The 7,500-nt window shown below is 42.4% G+C and overlaps 1 protein-coding gene across 6 annotated transcripts in view; it reads right to left on the bottom strand.

Annotated features, from left to right (window-relative positions):
• LOC106598947 (receptor-type tyrosine-protein phosphatase R) overlaps positions 1-7,500 on the bottom strand; it is a 117,692-nt gene that overhangs the window by 11,912 nt on the left and 98,280 nt on the right. The gene's annotated exons all lie outside the window — the stretch shown is intronic.

Genomic DNA, 7,500 nt, shown 5'->3' with positions numbered 1-7,500 from the left:
GTTCCAGCTAATAGAATCAGATAGATATATTAGTGACTGGAGGGTTCCAGCTAATAGAATCAGATAGATATATTAGTGACTGGAGGGTTCCAGCTATTAGAATCAGATAGATATGTTAGTGACTGGAGGGTTCCAGCTAATAGAATCAGATAGATATATTAGTGACTGGAGGGTTCCAGCTATTAGAATCAGATAGATATATTAGTGACTGGAGGGTTCCAGCTAATAGAATCAGATAGATATGTTAGTGACTGGAGGGTTCCAGCTAATAGAATCAGATAGATATATTAGTGACTGGAGGGTTCCAGCTATTAGAATCAGATAGATATATTAGTGACTGGAGGGTTCCAGCTATTATAATCAGATATATTAGTGACTGGAGGGTTCCAGCTATTAGAATCAGATAGATATGTTAGTGACTGGAGGGTTCCAGCTAATAGAATCAGATAGATATATTAGTGACTGGAGGGTTCCAGCTATTAGAATCAGATAGATATGTTAGTGACTGGAGGGTTCCAGCTATTAGAATCAGATAGATATATTAGTGACTGGAGGGTTCCAGCTAATAGAATCAGATAGATATATTAGTGACTGGAGGGTTCCAGCTAATAGAATCTGATAGATATATTAGTGACTGGAGGGTTCCAGCTATTAGAATCAGATAGACACATTAGTGACTGGAGGGTTCCCGCTAATAGAATCAGATAGATATGTTAGTGACTGGAGGGTTCCAGCTAAAAGAATCAGATATATTAGTGACTAGATGGTTCCAGCTAATAGAATCAGATAGATATGTTAGTGACTGGAGGGTTCCAGCTAAAAGAATCAGATATATTAGTGACTGGAGGGTTCCAGCTAATAGAATCAGATAGATATGTTAGTGACTGGAGGGTTCCAGCTAAAAGAATCAGATATATTAGTGACTGGAGGGTTCCAGCTAATAGAATCAGATAGATATATTAGTGACTGGAGGGTTCCAGCTAATAGAATCAGATAGATATATTAGTGACTGGAGGGTTCCAGCTAATAGAATCAGATAGATATATTAGTGACTGGAGGGTTCCAGCTATTAGAATCAGATAGATATATTAGTGACTGGAGGGTTCCAGCTAATAGAATCAGATAGATATGTTAGTGACTGGAGGGTTCCAGCTAATAGAATCAGATAGATATATTAGTGACTGGAGGGTTCCAGCTAATAGAATCAGATAGATATATTAGTGACTGGAGGGTTCCAGCTAATAGAATCAGATAGATATATTAGTGACTGGAGGGTTCCAGCTATTAGAATCAGATATATATGTTAGTGACTGGAGGGTTCCAGCTAATAGAATCAGATAGATATATTAGTGACTGGAGGGTTCCAGCTAATAGAATCAGATAGATATATTAGTGACTGGAGGGTTCCAGCTAATAGAATCAGATAGATATGTTAGTGACTGGAGGGTTCCAGCTATTAGAATCAGATAGATATATTAGTGACTGGAGGGTTCCAGCTAATAGAATCAGATAGATCTGTTAGTGACTGGAGGGTTCCAGCTAATAGAATCAGATAGATCTGTTAGTGACTGGAGGGTTCCAGCTAATAGAATCAGATAGATATATTAGTGACTGGAGGGTTCCAGCTAATAGAATCAGATAGATATGTTAGTGACTGGAGGGTTCCAGCTAATAGAATCAGATATATATGTTAGTGACTGGAGGGTTCCAGCTAATAGAATCAGATAGATATATTAGTGACTGGAGGGTTCCAGCTATTAGAATCAGATAGATATATTAGTGACTGGAGGGTTCCAGCTAATAGAATCAGATAGATCTGTTAGTGACTGGAGGGTTCCAGCTAATAGAATCAGATATATATGTTAGTGACTGGAGGGTTCCAGCTAATAGAATCAGATAGATATATTAGTGACTGGAGGGTTCCAGCTATTAGAATCAGATATATATGTTAGTGACTGGAGGGTTCTAGCTAATAGAATCAGATAGATATATTAGTGACTGGAGGGTTCCAGCTAATAGAATCAGATAGATATATTAGTGACTGGAGGGTTCCAGCTAATAGAATCAGATAGATATATTAGTGACTGGAGGGTTCCAGCTAATATAATCAGATATATATATTAGTGACTGGAGGGTTCCAGCTATTAGAATCAGATAGATATATTAGTGACTGGAGGGTTCCAGCTAATAGAATCAGATAGATATGTTAGTGACTGGAGGGTTCCAGCTAATAGAATCAGATAGATATATTAGTGACTGGAGGGTTCCAGCTAATAGAATCAGATAGATATGTTAGTGACTGGAGGGTTCCAGCTATTTGAATAAGATAGATATATTAGTGACTGGAGGGTTCCAGCTAATAGAATCAGATAGATCTGTTAGTGACTGGAGGGTTCCAGCTAATAGAATCAGATATATATGTTAGTGACTGGAGGGTTCCAGCTAATAGAATCAGATAGATATATTAGTGACTGGAGGGTTCCAGCTATTAGAATCAGATATATATGTTAGTGACTGGAGGGTTCCAGCTAATAGAATCAGATAGATATATTAGTGACTGGAGGGTTCCAGCTAATAGAATCAGATAGATATATTAGTGACTGGAGGGTTCCAGCTAATAGAATCAGATAGATATGTTAGTGACTGGAGGGTTCCAGCTATTAGAATAAGATAGATATATTAGTGACTGGAGGGTTCCAGCTAATAGAATCAGATAGATCTGTTAGTGACTGGAGGGTTCCAGCTAATAGAATCAGATATATATGTTAGTGACTGGAGGGTTCCAGCTAATAGAATCAGATAGATATATTAGTGACTGGAGGGTTCCAGCTATTAGAATCAGATAGATATATTAGTGACTGGAGGGTTCCAGCTAATAGAATCAGATAGATCTGTTAGTGACTGGAGGGTTCCAGCTAATAGAATCAGATAGATATGTTAGTGACTGGAGGGTTCCAGCTAATAGAATCAGATAGATATATTAGTGACTGGAGGGTTCCAGCTATTAGAATCAGATATATATGTTAGTGACTGGAGGGTTCTAGCTAATAGAATCAGATAGATATATTAGTGACTGGAGGGTTCCAGCTATTAGAATCAGATATATATGTTAGTGACTGGAGGGTTCCAGCTAATAGAATCAGATAGATATATTAGTGACTGGAGGGTTCCAGCTAATAGAATCAGATAGATATGTTAGTGACTGGAGGGTTCCAGCTAATATAATCAGATAGATATATTAGTGACTGGAGGGTTCCAGCTAATAGAATCAGATAGATATATTAGTGACTGGAGGGTTCCAGCTAATAGAATCAGATAGATCTGTTAGTGACTGGAGGGTTCCAGCTAATAGAATCAGATAGATATGTTAGTGACTGGAGGGTTCCAGCTAATAGAATCAGATAGATATATTAGTGACTGGAGGGTTCCAGCTAATAGAATCAGATAGATATATTAGTGACTGGAGGGTTCCAGCTAATAGAATCAGATAGATATATTAGTGACTGGAGGGTTCCAGCTAATAGAATCAGATAGATATATTAGTGACTGGAGGGTTCCAGCTAATAGAATCAGATAGATATATTAGTGACTGGAGGGTTCCAGCTAATAGAATCAGATAGATATATTAGTGACTGGAGGGTTCCAGCTAATAGAATCAGATAGATATGTTAGTGACTGGAGGGTTCCAGCTAATATAATCAGATAGATATGTTAGTGACTGGAGGGTTCCAGCTAATAGAATCAGATAGATATATTAGTGACTGGAGGGTTCCAGCTAATAGAATCAGATAGATCTGTTAGTGACTGGAGGGTTCCAGCTAATATAATCAGATAGATATATTAGTGACTGGAGGGTTCCAGCTAATAGAATCAGATAGATATATTAGTGACTGGAGGGTTCCAGCTAATAGAATCAGATAGATATATTAGTGACTGGAGGGTTCCCGCTAATAGAATCAGATAGATATGTTAGTGACTGGAGGGTTCCAGCTAATAGAATCAGATATATATGTTAGTGACTGGAGGGTTCCAGCTATTAGAATCAGATATATATGTTAGTGACTGGAGGGTTCCAGCTAATATAATCAGATAGATATATTAGTGACTGGAGGGTTCCAGCTAATAGAATCAGATAGATCTGTTAGTGACTGGAGGGTTCCAGCTATTAGAATCAGATAGATATATTAGTGACTGGAGGGTTCCAGCTAATAGAATCAGATAGATATATTAGTGACTGGAGGGTTCCAGCTAATAGAATCAGATAGATCTGTTAGTGACTGGAGGGTTCCAGCTAATAGAATCAGATAGATATGTTAGTGACTGGAGGGTTCCAGCTAATAGAATCAGATAGATATGTTAGTGACTGGAGGGTTCCAGCTAATAGAATCAGATAGATATGTTAGTGACTGGAGGGTTCCAGCTATTAGAATCAGATAGATATATTAGTGACTGGAGGGTTCCAGCTAATAGAATCAGATAGATATATTAGTGACTGGAGGGTTCCAGCTAATAGAATCAGATAGATCTGTTAGTGACTGGAGGGTTCCAGCTAATAGAATCAGATAGATATGTTAGTGACTGGAGGGTTCCAGCTAATAGAATCAGATAGATATGTTAGTGACTGGAGGGTTCCAGCTAATAGAATCAGATAGATATGTTAGTGACTGGAGGGTTCCAGCTAATAGAATCAGATAGATATATTAGTGACTGGAGGGTTCCAGCTAATAGAATCAGATAGATATATTAGTGACTGGAGGGTTCCAGCTAATAGAATCAGATAGATATATTAGTGACTGGAGGGTTCATTTAGACCCAGCTCACAAGGCTTTGACGGACAGCAGTGTCAGCCCATGCATGTGGACAGGTCAGGATATAACACCCCATCCTGTTTCCTCTCTATTTCTTAGTTCAAGATCACTTGCTCTGTCTGGAGTGTTCTGTTTGAAGTGTTCTGTCTGGACTGTTCTGTCTGGACTGTTCTGTCTGGACTTCTCTGTCTGGACTTCTCTGTCTGAAGTGTTCTGTCTGGACTGTTCTGTCTGGACCTCTCTGTCTGGAGTGTTCTGTCTGGACTTCTCTGTCTGGACTTCTCTGTCTGAAGTGTTCTGTCTGGACTGTTCGGTCTGGACTGTTCTGTCTGGACTTCTCTGTCTGGACTTCTCTGTCTGAAGTGTTCTGTCTGGACTGTTCTGTCTGGACTGTTCTGTCTGGACTTCTCTGTCTGAAGTATTCTGTCTGGACTTCTCTGTCTGGAGAGTTCTGTCTGGACTTCTCTGTCTGGAGTGTTCTGTCTGAAGTGTTCTGTCTGGACTGTTCTGTCTGGAGTGTTCTGTCTGGAGTGTTCTGTCTGGACTTCTCTGTCTGGAGAGTTCTGTCTGGACTTCTCTGTCTGGAGTGTTCTGTCTGAAGTGTTCTGTCTGGACTGTTCTGTCTGGAGTGTTCTGTCTGGACTTCTCTGTCTGGAGTGTTCTGTCTGAAGTGTTCTGTCTGGACTGTTCTGTCTGGACTTCTCTGTCTGAAGAGTTCTGTCTGGACTTCTCTGTCTGGAGTGTTCTGTCTGAAGTGTTCTGTCTGGACTGTTCTGTCTGGAGTGTTCTGTCTGGACTTCTCTGTCTGGAGTGTTCTGTCTGAAGTGTTCTGTCTGGACTGTTCTGTCTGGAGTGTTCTGTCTGGACTTCTCTGTCTGGACTTCTCTGTCTGAAGTTTTCTGTCTGGGCTGTTCTGTCTGGACCTCTCTGTCTGGAGTGTTCTGTCTGAAGTGTTCTGTCTGGACTTCTTTGTCTGAAGTGTTCTGTCTGGACTTCTCTGTCTGGAGTGTTCTGTCTGGACTTCTCTGTTTGAAGTGTTCTGTCTGAAGTGTTCTGCCTGGAGTGTCCTGGTTGGACTTCTCTGCCTGAAGTGTTCTGTCTGGCATGTTCTGCCTGGAGTGTTCTGTCTGGACTGTTCTGTCTGGACTGTTCCTTAGCAATGCTGCGGTACATTGGACAGAAAGAACTATGCCTCTGGACTATTGATTAACCAAACCCCAACCTCAACCCCAGACCCCAACCCCAGACCCCAGCCTCAACCCCAGACCCCAACCTCAACCCCAGACCCCAACCTCAACCTCAACCCCAGACCCCAACCCCAGACCTCAACCCCAGACCCCAACCTCAACCTCAACCCCAGACCTCAGACCCCAACCCCAACCCCAACCCCAGACCCCAACCTCAACCCCAGACCCCAGACCCCAACCTCAACTCCAGACCCCAGACCCCAACCTCAACTCCAGACCCCAGACCCAGACCCCAACCCCAACCCCAACCCCAACCCCAGACCCCAACCTCAACCCCAGACCCCAACCTCAACCCCAGACCCCAACCCCAACCCCAGACCCCAACCTCAACCCCAGGCCCCAACCCCAGACCCCTCTGTGCTCTGCGTGTTGAAGGAAGACTGCCGGTTCAGACAGGAAACCTGATAACGTTCTAAGGTGTGAACGGGAAGACAGTAACATTCCAACCCAACTGTCTTTTCATTACAGAATGATGTCATCTGTGATGAGAGCTGGCAGACAGGAGCACACACACACACACACACACACACACACACACACAGACAGACAGACAGACAGACAGACAGACAGACAGACAGACAGACAGACAGACAGACAGACAGACAGACAGACAGACAGACAGACAGACAGACAGACAGACAGACAGACAGACAGACAGACAGACAGACAGACAGACAGACACCCCCGCCCCCTCTGGCAGCCAGACAGAGAGAACAGGCCGTCCAAGCAGAGCAGATCTCTAATGGTATTACTCTTCACAGAGCATAAGTCACAAATGACACCCTATTCCCTAGTTAGTGCACTACTATAGCACCCTATTCCCTACTTAGTGCACTACTATAGCACCCTATTCCCTACTTAGTGCACTACTATAGCACCCTATTCCCTACTTAGTGCACAACTTTTGATCAGGGCTATGGTAAAAAGTAAAACACTATATAGGGAATAGGACACCGTTTGGGACGCAGATAGAGGCTGTTTAAGGAATCAGGAAGGAACAGCTCATCTCAGACATTTGGTTTATATTTGACCCCTTACTCCGCCCACTGTCCACCAGGCTAACCAACCAGACATGACAGCACTAAAACACTTCCTGTATGACCAGGAGAGGTTGTGGCGGTTGGCTATGTTTGGTTGTATTCAGTGTTGCTTAGCAACATTGAGGTCGACCAGCCTGCTGTAAACAACAATATATCATGCACTGCAGAGATTTTTTTTTTTTGTGTGTGTGTGTGTGTGTGTGTGTGTGTGTGTGTGTGTGTGTGTGTGTGTGTGTGTGTGTGTGTGTGTGTGTGTGTTTGAGCCCATAGGTTGACAATAACAGCCAGTGACAGGTTGACAGTACTGCTGCTGTGTGAGATAGACAGGCCTAATCTACCGCGACACGACATTGACCCTCACATTAACACCATGGCCTTAGTCTGTGGACCACACAACAGGTTGTG

This window comes from Salmo salar, chromosome ssa17, assembly GCF_905237065.1.
Source record: "Salmo salar chromosome ssa17, Ssal_v3.1, whole genome shotgun sequence".
Classification (NCBI taxonomy): Eukaryota; Metazoa; Chordata; class Actinopteri; order Salmoniformes; family Salmonidae; genus Salmo; species Salmo salar.
The sequence above is the reverse complement of the archived record's forward strand: the minus strand, read 5'-3'. Positions and strand labels throughout refer to the sequence as shown.